This window comes from Thalia democratica, chromosome 1 (genome assembly GCF_965202585.1).
Source record: "Thalia democratica chromosome 1, ktThaDemo2.hap1.1, whole genome shotgun sequence".
Classification (NCBI taxonomy): Eukaryota; Metazoa; Chordata; class Thaliacea; order Salpida; family Salpidae; genus Thalia; species Thalia democratica.
In genome coordinates, this window is record NC_139165.1 from 98,233,841 (window position 1) to 98,251,831 (window position 17,991).

A 17,991-nucleotide genomic window follows, 5' to 3' on the forward strand; every position below is an offset into this window, starting at 1 on the left:
CCGTTTACTTGACTTCGTAGCTAAACTTACTTAAAAAAAAATGAAAATTTTTAGGCAATTAGCTCTATTAAATAATCAGATAGTGTTGAAATAAATTTAATTTAAAACAAGCTTGTTACGCCATCATGCGTTTTTTATTAAGTTGTAAAATAAATAGTGTACATCAAGATACAACTTTCATTTTTATATGCTTGTATATGAAAAAAATCAGAAAAGGTCAATAAATGTAACCAAAAGTTTAAAGGAAATTAAAGGTCTTGCACTTAAATGATTTATTTTATAAATATTAAATTATGCAAAAAACTCATGCAGCTATTGAAAGCGATTCGGTGTCTTTTTTGCACAAAGGTACGCCTTTTGACAAAGCGTCCCTTTTTTCACAAAGTTTTACTTTTTAACCGAAGTCACTTTTGCACGAGTCGTCACTTTTGAACACCATTAATTTACACGTCTTAAACCTAATTTAAACCTTAGACCCCAAACCCTAACTCTAACCGAATAACTAACTCTAAATCTGACCTTAACCCTAACCCCGTACAAAACTGACGGCGTTAAAAATGACTATCCGTGCAAAAGTGACAACATGTGAGAAAATGACGCTCATGGAGAGTGACCCATTCCTATTAAAAGAAGTGCTTTACTGTAAAAATTCACTTTAGTTATAAGGTTCGTATAAAATAAATATACTTTTATATTTTAAAAAAAAGTTTAAACTATAGTTTTGTAAGTAGTACTTAAAGAATAAAAAAATTTATTTTATCAGTGTATACAATTTAATCAAAAAAAAAAATTTATACAAGTTGAATTTTTTATTAAACTTCCTTTACCACTTTATTTAATAATTAAAAAATTTGAAATAAAGATATTTTTATATCAGTACAATTAGTTTTATTTTTTAATGTTATATGAAATTTATGTAAAATCAGATAGTTTTATCTCACCTTAAAACTTCAGCAGGTTTTTGAGTTATTTACTTTATAGAATAAAAACATTCATATATAAGTCTGAAAAACACAATTTTAAAGTATACAACGAAACATTATTCTATGTTTATAATCCCGTAACGATTAATCACTTTTAAATAATTTATAAGAACTTTTGTTTACTTTAGTTAAAGTCTTGAATGAATTTGTTTAATATAAAGTTATTAAAACTCTGTCTAACACATATTACTAATAAAAAATTCAAGGTTTTTATTTAAAGCATTAGCATAGTGTGTTTACTTTAGCTCCAGTTTAATTTGGTATTTACCTAAACATAAGAAATAGTTTATTGAAAAGCATTTGAATATAGAACTTTTTTTTATCTTTATACTAAATAAAAGTTTAAGTAAAAATTTATGTCAAAACTTTCATAGTTTTAAAATTGTTATTCTGATTCGATAACTATGATGTTTTGTATTAACAATAGAATAGTTTACTTCGTAAAAAAAAAATATTTTTTGAATTTTTAATAGTACAATAATCTACTACCACATTTGGTAAATATTATACAAAAGTAAATTTAGATTAACTTCAGATTTTCCCATGTGGTAAAAAAGTTTTTACATATTAAAAATAATTTTACGCCCTTTTAATACTTTAAGTGTTTTTATAAAAGGAAGTAGTAGAAAATTAGGTCTCGAGAGTCTCGACTTTAATGTTTGTTTTCTGTTAACATTTAAAAGCTTATTTATTTTTTTTTTAAATAAAGTTTATTGAACTTGAAGGTGTTTTCAACCGATGAAAAAAAAAGAGTTTTGTTTAAGCTGTAGCTTAATGTTTTATAATCAAAAGCATTTCCTGTAGTTTATAGTTTTAAAACTTTTCTCTATCGTTCTATTATTGTTTTATAAAAAACTTTTGAATTTTTACATTTATAAAAGTTAATACACTATACCTCGGCAAAAAAATTGTTTTAAAAGATCAAAAGCATGTTAATTCTTCTCTCCAGTGTTTTCTTACAAACAAAAACTTTCGTTCCATTTAGGGAAAACACTGTATCTATTGTAACTTAAACAATACATATGTAAGCAGAAGTTTTAAAGTATGTAAGTTTAGTAGTATGTTAGTATACTACCTAAATGTTTTGTTATTATTTCATATAGTACGAAAATAAAAACCTAAAATTTTAATTTCAAAAAGCTATTTAAACTATTACAAATGAAGTTGACATTTTAAATTTTCAGTTTATCTTGTATCTTGTTGAATTTTGTATCTTTATACTATATTTATATACCTCTTTACATGTCAGATGAAATTAATTCACGTCCTTAAGATTTAAAAATTACAACAATAAACTATAAAGTTTTTTTTATACTAAATATAAAACACTTTAAAAAAATACATACTATATTTAAACTTTCAAAAGTAAAGACAGTCTATGAGTTATGATATATCATTATATTATATGATTCTATAATATATCATTGTTATATAATAGTACAAAGCATTCTTAGCGGTAACATCTTACTAGTACTTTTTGATATGCTTTAATGTATTTTTATGATATTGCTGAGGTAAATCAAGGAAGATAATTTTTAAAGACCTATAAAATGAAGATTTATCACCAAACATAAATAAAACTACTGTAGAAGAGATTTGTAACATTTTGTTAATTTGAAAATACTGAATAACAAAACGCAAAGATTTAATTAGAATTTAAATAAATTTTAATTTTAAGATCAATATTGATGAATTTTGATTTTTGTACTTAATGTAAATAGAGAAGTTAGCACTAATAGAAAAAATTGTATGTATTCTTTTTAAACCAATAACTGCCAATGTCAACTTTGAAGACCATAGTCTACCATGGGCACCACACCGTCTTCTCCCAAAGATTTAAAGATTTCGATAATTATGATCATGTTTGCTGTTCGGTCACATATTTCTTATTGCCCTCTCTACAAGAGCAACCCCGAAAAGTGAATTAAAAAGTAAATGAGCGTATTTATTAGGTTTATATCAAACTTTTTATTTAATTTTATTTAAAAATTACATTCAAAATTAGTATTTTTTGACTTATTAAATATAACTAAGACTATTATAACTACTAAATTTCATATTTTATCAACTGTGTATAGCTTTTATTGACCATAAAAGTTTTAAATAAAACAGTTGCTTTCTTAGATAAGCCGGCTTATTGTTGCGTTAATTCGATAACCGTTTTTTGTAAACCAAGTTTTTTGACTGATAATAGTTTTTTTTAATATTTTTTGTTTACTAAACTTATACTTATAAGCTAAAGTTTTGGTTAATATGATAGTTCGATAATGCTTAATTGAACTTTTTTGCAGGTAAATTGAAGCATTTAAACTCATGCTTTTTATTTCAAAATGAGTTTTAAGTATAAATACTGGAATAATTAAACAATTAATTTTTAGTTGATAATTTCTAAGTTAATCTAGTTCATGTCTTAGATTCGAAACAGGTAACAAACGGCTAGTAGTTTTGTAGTTTACGTTAATAATATTTTGAAAAATATTGTTACATTTAAAATTTAAGCACTAAAGCTTAATAAAAACATAAAAGTTTCATCTTTTTATTTTTATTTGACTCAACTGTAAGGTTAATTGCAATTTCAAAACCAGATAAAATCTGATTTTCAAAGCAAAGTAGAAAGTAAACCAGCATACGCAAATTAAATTGTTGTTAAAATGTTGTTAACCAAAAGTAAATGTTTATCTACTTTTAATCGAGATATAATTTAGAGTGTTTTTTTGTTCGGTTAAAAATTTTACAGCAAGACAGTTAGGACAAGCAGTTTTAAAGTAGCAACGTCTTAAATAAAGCTTGTTTAAATCTAGACCTTGTAAATGCTAGTGTTTCTTAGATTAAAATTAAAAAGACTTCTTGCCATAACAAATCCAATGTAAATAAAATTTTAACAATCGCTTGACTTTATGATTTTTCATTTATGATGACATAGCTTTGTTAAACCGTAAATTTGGTTACAACATCGTAGCTAAATAACATGAAATTTATAATGTAAGTAGAAAAAAATAAAAATTCGATATGGAATTGACTTCTAACTATTATTTTTAACTGAAACCGGTATAGATTATACAGTATTAAACTTAGTTAAGCCCAGATACTTTATTTATTTTTTTTCCACCTTAAAATGTAAATAAGAGAAGCTAACTTAATGAATAAATATACATAAGTACAGTATGTTTAATAAATTAACTTACTCTATACTAAAACTCTGGTTACTGTAATCTAATTAAACTATTAATGTTCAATATTTAATGAGTTTAATATGTCAATGAGAAAAACCAAATACTTGATAATATCAATTTTTAATACTTAACTTTTACTTTGAAAATGAAAATACAAATTTAATAACATACAACAAATAGCTAAACATATTGTTATATTAACTACTTAGCAGGGGCGTGTCTAGACGTTTTTCAAAGGGGGATCAATTTTTTTTTGTTCTGAATTTGCTGCTTAAGTATGCATTTCTTAGGTATGCACTGCCAGTTAATTACTCAGTATTTATTCAAAAACTATGTGTTTAAACTGCTTTTTTCTGCTTATAAAGATAAAAAACAAGAAGATATAAAATAAGAAGAAACAATAAAATATTATTTTTATTCATATTTATACTTTATGAAATTTAGATAAATTTAAACTAAAAGAACCAGAAAAAAGTTGTGAGCTTACAAATTGTAAATCGAAATTCAAATCGGTTATTTAAAACAAATATATTACATACAGCTTATTTAATTAACAAAAAAAACGAACATTGTATTATTACTAATAAAGGTAATTAAAGATTAAAACTTGCAGGTAGTCTTAGTATATTATAATCATTGGTTTAAACTTTGAAAAAAAACTTAATAAATCAGTTGTATAATACAATACTCAATAAAAAACCTTTAGAAGTTGTTGCAAACAAAATTGCAAGTCTGTTAAATAAAATAATTGAGATCATGATTTTTCGGAGCGTTATCATTAATTATCATATTTTCTTCGGAACAAATTTAATAAAAAGCACAGCTAGAATAAAATTTTCAAAGGTAAACAAAAATTTTTTAACTTAAAGCAATCTAAAAATACCAGTAAAACAAAATGTTAAATCTTGATAATAAATAATTCAAGAAAGTTTTCACGAAGAAAAATACTACATTTAAACTTTTACCTATTATCACGTCACGATTAAAATTTTATTTGAAATCTATTTCAGTTGGGCAAAAACGAGCATTTCTTGTTTCGGAAACTTATAATCTTTAAGTGTTATAAATTCAACATTTATAATTCAAGTATATCAAATAACCAAAACAAAGTCAATAAACAATGTTTTTAGTGATATTCTAAGAATATTTGTTTTTTATTTTTTTTCAAGGGGGTTCACAGGAAACAGGAAACCAATCAAAACACGCCCCTGCTACTTAACGACGAAAAACCGCTAAAAAATTTTGTGCTAAGGGTCTACAATAGGGGTGGGCAACGTTCGGCCCGCGGGGTGAAAATGACCGACCCCCGACCGATTTTTTTAATTTAAGTGGTTATACGGCCCGCAAATGAAAATGATCGCCCCGCGAGCGAATTTACAGGCCCGAAAATAGTCAATATTAAAACTTTGTATGATATTTTTTCAAAACAAAACTGTAAGAATTTAACTTCAAAAACATGCTAAAAGATTTCTTTATGAATTAATATGTACTAATAAATACTCCATTTTGTCCTAATATTTTGTTGTTGTTCTAACTTAGTTGGAGTATCTTTTTGTAAAACTATCCCAAGCAACGTGTTTTTTTTAATACGATATTTTACATACGTACCTTTGTCAATCACAATGTCAATTCTACTTATAGACAATATTTAAACATTTGACACGTCTCAATTTACATTTTAAGTTGGCATACTTAAGAAAGTTTTTTTGAATTTGAAGGATTTTAAATAGTGAGCAACTGTATCAATAAAATTATATTACGGCTTGTTCCGAAACTTTTATTTACAATAGAATCCAACCAGATCCGTATCTCGACTTAAAATTAGTTTCCAATCGGATCCGGATCTAAAAAGTCATTATTCGACTGGATCCAGAAACTGGATCCGGTAAACCTTTAACTTGAAATGCTTCGGCCCGCAAAAGACTAATTTTTTTTACGAATCCGGCCCGTTGATGCCCACCTCTAGTCTACATGGAACAATCAAGTAGTACACCATAAAAATAAAGGCATAACAAGTTGGGAATTAGTATTAGATGATGAAATGAGACCAAAAATAAGCAAAAGTTTTTTTTTTAAATGATAAGTTAATATTTAAAACATTTATTAACATGGCTAAAAAGTTTTTTAGGTACATCAGGTTTTTGGACCAAAATTTTAAGCGTGTTTTTTTGTCGTCCAATAAAGAACATATTTTTTCGTCAATGCTTGGTAATTTTTTATTAAATTCCTTTATAAATATTGTTCGTCGGCTTTTAATATTTTGCTATTGTTACAATTTCTAAATTTTATTCAAATAAATAATTTAGTTATCTATTTTGAATTTAGATAACTAAAGAGTACTTATATTTGAATTAAAACACTTTAAAATTAGATTAAAAATAGATATGACCGAATTATAAACGATTAGATTAGAATTGATCTGCTTATATTTGATTAGAAAACTAGTCCTCGACAAGACATTAAAAGGTAACTATGGTATGCGAATCGATTACCGAAAAGTTCTTTGTGCATCAGGTCTTAGGGCTAAATATTTTAGCTTTATTTTTGTCGTTCAACAAACTAAATATAAATTATCGTCTCCTCAGTAAAACGGTAGTAATTTTTTTGTCTTTACCGTAGATACTACATGGACATTACAAAAAAAACTAGTAAGAAAAAAGCTAAACTAATAATGCACTGTCAAATTAAAAAAAAAAAAGTAATTCTACAAAGCAAAATTATAAAAAAAGTACATAGAAATCTTGTTTAGTTGAATTTGTTTCTGTATAAGCATACTTTATTTTGGACCTGCTTTATCCGAAAACACTCAAAAAGTCCCCAATAAAAGACTAAGTAACAAAAATTTCAGATCATTGATTCAACCAGAAAGAATATTTTATTTTGAATTATCCTAAAAAATTGATTGAAAAAATGACAACAAGTAAATACATAAGTAACAATATACTTTTACATAGCAAGAATTAAATAATCTTACAGTTGTGGATCATTTCTGTACAATTACAAGCTAATTGGTGGTGATCCAGTTTGAGGTGGCTCTTTTGCCTGTAACTCTGAAATACCTGGAGTTTGGTTGCTTTTTGAAACAATAACATTGTAAACCTTAAATTTTTCAAAACTTCTAAATATCAGGTTTGGAATAAAACCTGGATCTTGATAATTTAGGCTAATATACACCTTGAAAATGTAAAATTTTAAACATTTTTAGCAAAAAATAATAAAATTCAGATTAAATACAAAAATGATATCAGGGTTGCCACTTTACTTAGAAAAACTTGGAATGTGACAATTTCGACAAAAAAAACCTGATTAACCTGTAATTTCATAAATTTTGTAATAATCCTGGAATTTTTTAAGTTTGAGTTTTTGTTACTGTTTTTGAAATAGATAAAATTAAATACTTATAGTTGTTATGACTTATAAATCTGTATTTTTAGTTAACTTTGTTGTTATGGAAACAATAATGTTTTAACATTAACTTTTTGTTGATATTTTTAGTGAGTAGAAGTCATAGTTATAGTTTTAGTTTATTGAATGACAAAAAGAAGACAATCATAGTAGTTGATCCTAGGTCCTGGTGAACAAATAACCGAAAGGTTATTGAGTTGCACACCACGGATACCTTTTAACATATTGTCCAGGACTTGTTATTAGGAAAGCAATAAAAACATTATTTTGTACTAGTAACAAAAAATTACAAATTTTTTACAGAAAAGTATGAAGTTAACACAAAGCTCTTCAAATTTTTTTAATAAAAAAATATAGTAAACTAAACAATGCACATTCGGTATGTTGTAGTTCTTCTATTTTAGCAAAAGATGATTTTAATAAACATTGGACAAATTAATTTTATTTTTAATTTTTTTATAGAACTTGAAATGTATTATTTAGATTTGTTACAATCTATGTATATTTTAATGAAATAGCAGTTTCACTTGCTGTTTTATTTAGTTAAAAATGATTAATATAAATTCATTCAACTGGAGCAAAGTATTAAGGTCATGAGAAATTAAATAGCTAGAGAAAATAAAACTGATTTAAGTATTTATCTTGATGGGTAAAATGGTATGTCATTTAAGGCAATAGGGGGGGGGGGGTTGTCCAACACTTTTTTTACAAAAATTAACTTTGGTTTTTATATAAAAGCTTTAAATACAAACTACAAGCCAGTTTTTATAAAAATCAAAAATATTATTCAACTTTTGAGATAATTAATTTTTTGTAAAATGTTTCCGATACTAATGTATGGACCACAAATTTTATGGTGTCAATTTTCTCAGAAATTTTAAAAATCACTAAAAATCTATCTCCACTTTCATTTTTTAAGCAATCTTCATCAAATTTTCAGGAAATGTTTCTGATATTAACAGAAAAAACGTTACTTAAGACTTTTAATAATAAAAAAATAAAAATGTGAAAAATTTAAAAAAAGTTTTTTTTTTCAAAAAAAGAATATTTTTTTTTTTAATTCTAAAGTAATGTTTTTTGTTGTTGTATAAAGATTAGTCTATGAAAGTTTGATAAAAGATTTCTTGAAAAATGTCAGAGGAGATAGATTTTAAATAAAATAGTCTTTTTTTGCTGTTTTAGTTTTCATTTCCCATAGGTAACCTATTATGTGACCCGACTTTGACTGGTCATATCTCAAAAAATAATTTGAATTTTTTTAAACAATAAAATGATAACGTAGCATATTGAAGCTTAAAAAAAATTCTATAAAATAAGATCAACTTGTAAAACACACAGCTAACCCCCCCTATGGCCTTAAGAAAATAGTTTAACAAGAATTCATTACAGGTTATAAGTTCAAACTAAGACAAAATTTAAGTATACTTTTAGCTTTTTGTACTTAACCAAAAAACCGCTTTTTAACAACCATCATAAAAGAATTTAGTACATGTTTTATCATAATAAAAAAAATTGCAATGCTTACAGTAACTTTTACAGTAATATATATCTTTTGAACAACATTTTATTCAACTAAACAATAAGTTATTACTAAATATTAACAAAAAAGATGTGCTTTTAGAATCTGGAAGAAAACCTGCAAAACATGGAAGAAATTCGAAAAACCTGAAAAGTTTTGAAAAATCAAGTGGCCACTCTGATATACCATATATGATTAAGTTTTTTGTGTATTTATAATTCAATTCATTATAAAACACATTAAAAGTAGCATTAATGTATCTTTCAATTTTTTTTTTTCTGGTAAAAAACATCATAAATCACTCTCCCCTCTGTAGGTCAAGCAAGAACATAAACAATTAAATTTTTCTGAAGGTCAAGCAAATGAGTTTGAGCTCAATATGTGTTATTCCACCTGCCCTATCTTTAAATTTATCAAAAAAAATCTATAAGTTTGTAATAAAACTATATCTATCTATTAACAAAAAAAAGCAGATATTTAATTTTTACTAACCAAAACAAAAGTAAAAACTTAATCCTAACCCTGTATTGATAAAACCCCTGGAGACTTGTTGTTTGGCAAGCACTCATAGGGTTAGAATCTCAACACAAAAACCACAAAGTGTGGGAAAAATCATGAAGCTTAAATCCCCGACTTAGTATTCATCTATGCTACAACAAAAAAGACATCAACAATCCAATTATGTGATCACTGCCACCAGTGTAAACTCACAATCAGCTGTTGCAAATAAACCAATATCAAATTGAAAATATTAAGATTTACAATAAAAAAAACTAGAATGAAGAAATACTGTAAGTAGGAAACAAGAGATACTGTTTGTATTTGAAAAAAAGTATTGACAATAAAATAAATAAAATAATAAGTTTTATCAGGATTGCCACTTTACCTAAAACCTATAATACCTGGTAAACCTGGAATTTTGAACAAAAATCACTAAAAATACCTAGAAAAACCTAGAATTTTAACAATTTTTAGATGTTCAGTAATAAAATTTAGATTTGACTCAAAAATCTTATAATAAAAATTTTAAATAAAATTGTAATCATAAAACAAATTTTTAATTCAGAGACTAGTTTAAAGTAGCTTTCTATATTTTCAATGTTTTTATACTTTTTAACACAGTTTCTTACCTTAAACTTACTCTAAACTAAAAATAGACCAAAAATGTGTACTTTAAAAAACCTGGAAAAAATTTTGAGAAAACGAGTGGCAACCCTGTAGTATATAGTTTTGTTAGTATTATATTATCATAAAACTAAAATAATAATAAATAATAAAAATAACAAAATTCCCCTCCTATTTTCTAATAAAAACTAAAACTAAAAGTTAAAAAAATCAAATGAACTATCTTTTATCTAACACAGTAACAAAATGACAACAAATAAAATAAATTAACATTAAATATATTTTTTAAATTAAATGTAACAATCACTCTTTCACACCTAGTGCAATCATAAAACAAAAGACCCACACATCACAATCTGAATCCCGTATAACATAAATCAAATTTCAACACAAACAAAACGTTCATGCAGAAGCATTCTAGGTATACTCCCTGTAGTTATTTAACAAAAGTTTTTTTAACTAGATTTAAAACAATCTTTTTTTAAAGTTTTTAAAAGTTTTAGGAACACTAGACAAAAACTTGGGACCCAAATACCAAAATTAGTTTAGACCAAGTCTCATTCTAGATTAATTGTTTATAAAATTAATGTTTTTTAAAAACCTTGTGTTGTGTTGAAAAGAGCTAGCAAGTGTAAATGGTGCTCTACATTAAACCCTGTTATAGTATGACACATAAACTTACAAATTTGCAATTTATACATATCAATTTAATTTTAGCACATCAGTCTTTTTAAACAGAGGGTATGTTGTGGTCAAGGTAGGCGCAAGACAAACATACCTGATTACTCTTTTTCGCATACAAAAAATTGGTTTTAACTGACAGTCTGCAGAACCACCCCAAGCAGATATAAAATGTTGGATGTGCGGATAAAACAAATCTTTTTAAGTGTATTTATGTCCAATTCATATCTCAATTTTGACAAAACATAAAAACTCCTAGACAATTTTGATTTCAGAGAACTTAAATGTTTCTTCCATCAGGTGATTATTTAAAACCACACCAAAGTATTTTATACTAACACTCTGCTAACACTTGCAATAAGAAAACCATTAATCTTAACACTAAATTCACTACTTTTTGATAATTTATTTAAATGCAAAAGTTAAGTTTTTGAATAGTTATTAAAACGTTTAGTAGCACGCAACCCTGGACATAACGTAAAAAGGTATCCAAGTGGTGTGCAACTTGATAACCAAAAGATTTTTTGTGCACCAGGTCCTAGGACCAAATATTTTGAGTGCTCTTTTTTCTGTTCAATAAACAATATTAACTTTAGCCAATTCTTAATTAATAACTACATTTAAGTCCTCAGGATCATAATGTTGGTAGCTTAAGCACGCATCATAAACAAACAATCTATATTTATCATATTATGGGAAAAAAAACATAAGAAACAACTTAGGACCCAAACAAGAACCTTCTGGTATTCCAACATTCCTAATTTCACGTTCAGACACTCCTATATTTATGACACTTAATTGGCTTCTATCTTTTAAAAAGTCTTTTACTGAATTTAACATTGACCCTTAAATATTATAACTTTTAATTTCTGAAATTTCAATTTTAAGACTTACATTGTTAAATAATTTAGCCAAGTACAAAAAAACAGAGCAATTTATCAGTGTTTTCTCACCAGCCTCAATCAATTTTTCAACAATCTGATTCACAGTTACTTTAATTGTACTATTTTTATTAAACCCAAATTGTTTCTCAATTAGTACCTCATTTAACAAAAAAAAAAAATTCAATTTCCATACACTAAAATCTCAAAATTTTTTGTAAATGTGGGTAAAAGAAGAAAAGTTTGGTGGTTATTAATAACATTTTTTACTAGACTTGAAAATTTTGATTACCTAAGCAAATTTATGTAACTCAAGATTCACACTATACTCCTTACATTTGTTTTACAATTTAGAAAGATAAGAAGATTTTTTTTTACACTAATGTACACAAAACCAATACTAGGGACATCAAAACACACACTTTTATTTGGATTCATAGTTTTGATATAACTATGAATCTCACGATTAAAAATTTCACTAAAAACAAAATCATTTTTTACTGAATCAGATAATAACTCATCATTCTTGACATCAACAACATCTTTTCTCTCTTTTAACAAATTTTCAGCCATATTTACAAAATTTTTATTCATTAAATTGGCTACAAGTTTTGGGTCATTCACTATTTTATCACAGTCATCAAGCACACCTTTAACTTTCAGCTAGGCGTAGATTTAGTTAAAACAATATCATTCACAATTTTCTATAACTTTTTGATGTTTTCTTTATTCTTTTGAACTACTTGTTTATGATAATCTTTTTGAACATTTATTTACTTAGTTTAATATATTTTGATATTTTTAAAAGAAAAATAATTTTTATTTATTTTATCTTTAATGCAGGGTTGCCACTTTACCTAGAAACCTGTAAAGACCTTAGAAAAACCTGGAATTCAAATAATTTAGGCAAAAATAACCTGGAAAAACCTGGAGTTTGAGAAATATTGAAAAAAACCTGGAATTTTAACAATTTTCACATATTCAGTATTTTAAATTTTGGTTTGACTCAAAAAATCTATGATAAATAAAGTTTTTTCATCTTAATTAAAATTTTTTTTGTTTAAAAACATGTTTAAAGTAGCTTTACATTATCTTTTCAATTTTTTATACTTTTTTACACAGTTTCTTACCTTGGTCTTAACTTTAAACTAAAAATAAACCTAAAAATGTGTACTTTAAAAAACTTGGAAAAATTTAAAACCTGTATAATGGCAAATTTAAACATTTAGTTTTTGAAGTTAGGTGAGATGATTACACCTTTTATTATCCACTGTCTAGCTTATAGTTTTAGATCTTTTTTACTTGGAATTTTGACTGGATCATGATCAAATACTGTCCTCATAACATACTCTCAAACTAATCCCAAAATTTATTAACATCTTCACAATTTTCAGCACACAAACTCATATTTCTCAATTTCACACTCAACTCGTTTAGAAAAGCTCCAACTTCAAATTTACAGAAGTCCTGAAAGGACTTCAGATCACAATACTCATTTTTGTACATTTCACATTTAATTTCACAAGTAACAGACATATGATCAGATAAATTATAATCCACAGCATTGACATTTTAATAAGCTTTTCACAATTAAAACTAGAATAAAGATGACCAATCAAAGAACTAGAGGAATAATCAGCAGAATGCCTAATTGGCAAATCAACAAATTTCAAAGCACTACAAATACAATCCAAATTCTCACAAGTACGCTGATCTCTATAAAACAAGTTTTTATCTATATCCTTACCAATTATATAATATTTATTCTTTTCATTTAATAGGTCTAAAACATTAAGCAAATTTTATTTTATAGTTTTAAATGCAGTGCTTGGATATCCATAAATATTACTGACTATAAAAAATCTATTCTTTAAAATTTGATAGAGGTCCACAGATCATCTACATCACACTGTTCAAAAGACACCTTCTATAACCTCATAAGAGTGACAAGCTCTAACACAAAATGCAACACCACCCGATTGATTGCTATTAGACAATTTATTTACAAAAGTGTATCCATACAACTTAACTTCAAAAGGTTTCAGATTAGTTAGCTATGTTTCACACACACAAATCACATCAGGTAACCCCTCAACTACACTCAAAAATTCCTTAATTTTATAAATATTTGCATTCAAGATTCTTATATTCATAAAAACAATACTAATACTAGGGGTAGGGAGTACAGCTCATTTTTTACTCATATTGTAAAATTTGTACAAGTCTATATGATTGGGATGTGTTTTTGCTTCTTTATGAAGAAACTAAAGAAAAAAAGAAATGCAAAAAAAAAGATATGCTGCCCAAAAAAACAATTTCAACCCAAAAATCACATATTTTTTGATTTTTTTACTTAAACAGTAATAAAATCACTTATACATGTCCTATACTTATAATTTATATCTTAAATGAAAGCTTATACTTATTGCCATAGATTTAAGGACATATTTGCTTTTGATTTATCATGACGTCATAATTACCCTAAACATGCAATTTTTTTCTGTAAAATGGTACTACTTTGAAAATTAAAAAGCATAGCTTGTTAGTGACTTTAATAAAAAAAATATTGTAAAACATAACTTTTTAGGTATACATACTTACCTTTAAAAGTTTAGATGATGTGGTATATATACTAGCAGGATATTTAATGTCATAGTTCATTTAGATTTAATTGTTTAAAAAACTCTAAAGAGTTATTTATTTAGGATTACAACAAACTAACAAAACATTATAAAATATGATTTATTATAGGCAAGGTAATAATGTATGGCATTGAACATAAGTTAAGGGAATAGGGGGAAGATAAACACCTTATCTTATTTAAAAAATATTTTTTTAGATATAGCCGGTCAAAGTCAGAGGCAATAATAGGATCCTTATAGGAGATGCAAAGTAAAACGGCAAATAACTAGAAATCACTAAAATTCTATCTTCTCCTACGTTTTTTGAGATAACTACCCTAAATTTTCAAGAATTATTTCATGCAATATTTAAATAATTCAGTCATAACAAAACTAAAAAAAAATAAAAAATAAAAGTTTAAAAAAAAAAACTGTTTTAGCCATCCATTAGAGTTTGGGATGGAAATAAGTTGAAGTGGAAATACCCACCTAAACGTTATTTGCTAAACTTGCATATAAATTCTACTCTTGATTTAAAATTGTAGGAAAGTGGAATATTTCTAATGAAAGATCTATTAATTTTCCACTGAGAAACCATATCAAAATAGATTTTTTAGTAGAACAGATGTCTTTAACTGAATGTAAAATGATAGTTTAAAAAAATATTTTAGAGTATTATGTTTACCTAATTATTTCAAACAGATTGTCCATTAGATTTTATCAATCATGTGACAGCCGTTTTATACTAAATTTTTAAAAAGTATCAGTCATTTTGCAACAGTGTTAAGTCTTAATACTGAATTAAAAAGTACAATGATTGTTTTGTTTTACAATGTTCTTTATATTTTGTAAAAGTCTTTCTTTTGCAATCATTAACTTAATGGTCATTGCCATACATTATTACCTTGCCTATAATAAATCATATTTTTTAATGTTTTGTTAGTTTGTTGTAATCCTAATAGAATAATTATTTAGAATTTTTTAAGCACTTAAAGCTAAATAATTATTCAATTAGGAAATTAATGAACTATGACATCAAATATCCCGCTAATATAACATACCACATCACCTAAATTTTTAAATGTAAGTAAGTATGCCTAAAAAGTTTTATTTTACAATTTTTTTTTTCATTAAAGCCACTAACAAGCTATGCTTTTTAATTTTCTAAAAAGCATCATTTTACAGGCAAAATTTTTAGGATGATTATGAGGTCATAATACATTAAAAGCAGTATGTCTTTAAATCTATGGCAATAAGTATAAGCTTTCATTTAAGATATAATTATAAGTGTAGGACATTTATAAGTGATTTTATTACTGCTAAAATCAAAAATATGTTATTTTTGGGGTGAAAATTTGTTTTTTTGGCGGCATACTATTTTGTTTTAAAATTTTGATTTTTTTAGGTTTTTCAAAATGAAGCAAAAAACATACCAATCATATTGACTCATAAGTCTAGCAAACATCACCCAAGTACCCCCACCCCTACTAATACAACTATTTCCGTTAAATTTCACACTATTTAAGTCTAAATAATTCTTATTGTTTGTTTCAGTGATACTAAGTGTAACATATTCATAAAGACAATTATAATCAAAGTTATTTACATTCTGAAAAGGAAAAATATATATTACAAAAAACTTGTAATCACCTTGTTTGTTTCATTTTATTTTCAGAAACATGAAAGAAACAACAAACAATTTACATTTAAAACATATAGACATTTTTAGTTCACAGGTTCCACAAAAAAAAGTGTAAATAATTTTTGCACATTTCTGAAAACCTTTTAAATGATATTTTAAAACATTTAAGATGCATCCATTTAAGGCCATAGTAGTGAAGGTGCATTTTGATTTGTACAAGTTGATCTTATTTTATAGAGTTTTATCTGAGCTATCAAACATTTTAACCGCTTGAAATTTTTTAAGTAATTTTTGAGGTATGAGCGATCAAATTTGGTGCCCTCAATAGGTTTCTGTTGGATGGCACAAACTAAAAACGCAAAAATAGACCATTTCTTTAAAAATATATCTCCTCCTTTATTTTTACTTTAAGCAATCTTCTTCAAAATTTCTCAGGAAGTGTATTATTAAATTTTAAAAAGATTGAATGCATGGTTTCTTTAATTTAAAAAAATATATAAAAAATACAACCTGTTTTTTTTGTTTTTTATCTAATTTTTTTTGAATATGCTTCAAATTCCAACATTCCAAGTCTTTCAAACTATAAAAGGATTGTTTTCTTAAAGTTTGAGGTCTCTAGCTTAAAGAAGGTAAGAGGTTTGAGGAGAATATAGATTTTTAGTAATTTTTTAACTTCCAAGAAAATTGACCTCAAAAAATTTGCAGTCCATATGTTTTCTTTAGAGTCTTTATAAAAAAGTTACAATATCTGAAAATTATAATATAATTTTTTTATTCTATGAAAACTAGCTTGTAATTTGTACTTCAAGCTTTTATATAAGATCCAATGTTATTTTTAGTAAAAACAAAGTTGGACCCCTCTATGCCTTTAAAGCAGCCTTTACAAAAGAAACAATCATCTAGGTTACATATTTTCTTAAATGAGATTTGCAGAAATCATCACTTGCAACAGGTTAGTCCTAGGTTAGTTTATACAATAAAAAGGATCTTCATTATTAACATAGAAATTAAACTCATGTTCAGATGTTTCACAACAACTTAAATGGAATCATCTCTCACAATTATCACCACAAATAGAATTAGTTTTTTGAGGTTCAAAATCTTTTTGTCATGAACTGAACTGCAAAATCAATATTTACTGAACTATCAAAGTCTAAATTATATGAACTCATCTATTTATATTAAAATGAAGACATGCAAGTTAGTTATAAATAATTTTTTAGAATTCCGGATAAATGGTGACAGATTCCGGTTGATGTACACCTTCTCAATATGTTTACTTATGTAGTTAAGATAAGCATTTGCCAATTTTTTTATTCTCTTACATGATCTTAACCTTCTACTTAAAAGATGCTAACTTAACCAAGATAGGATTAAATACGTTCTTATTGTCTCCAGTGGTTCCAGTTATTTTCATCTTTCTAAGTAAAACAATATCCTTTCTTTGAATACGTGGGTCAAATACTTTTAAAGTGCTCATTACCAAACTTTCTAAACTTTCATTGTCTGATACCTGTACCCCTTGAGTTTTAGCGTTTGATCTTAAAAAATCCATCATTTTAAAGTTTTGAACAATTCACTACTTTTTTTAACTTTATGAACAATCTCAGATAAGGGCATAGGGGTGGGTAAACACCCTTTTTTGGTTTTTGATCTTATTTTATATAGTTTTTACTAAGCTACAAGATGCTTTTTACAGATTTAAAAGATTCAAAATATTTTTTGAGATATAGACGGTCAAAGTCGGAGGCAACAATAGGATCCTTATGGGAGGCGCAAAATAAAACGGCAAATAACTAGAAATCACTAAAAATCTATCTCCTACGTTTTTTGAGATAACTACCTCAAATTTTCAGGAAATGTTCCTTGCAGTATTTAGAAAATTCTGTCAGAACAGATTTTTAAAAAATTAAAGAATAAAAATTTTATAACAAAAAAACATAAAAAAAACTGTTTTTTTT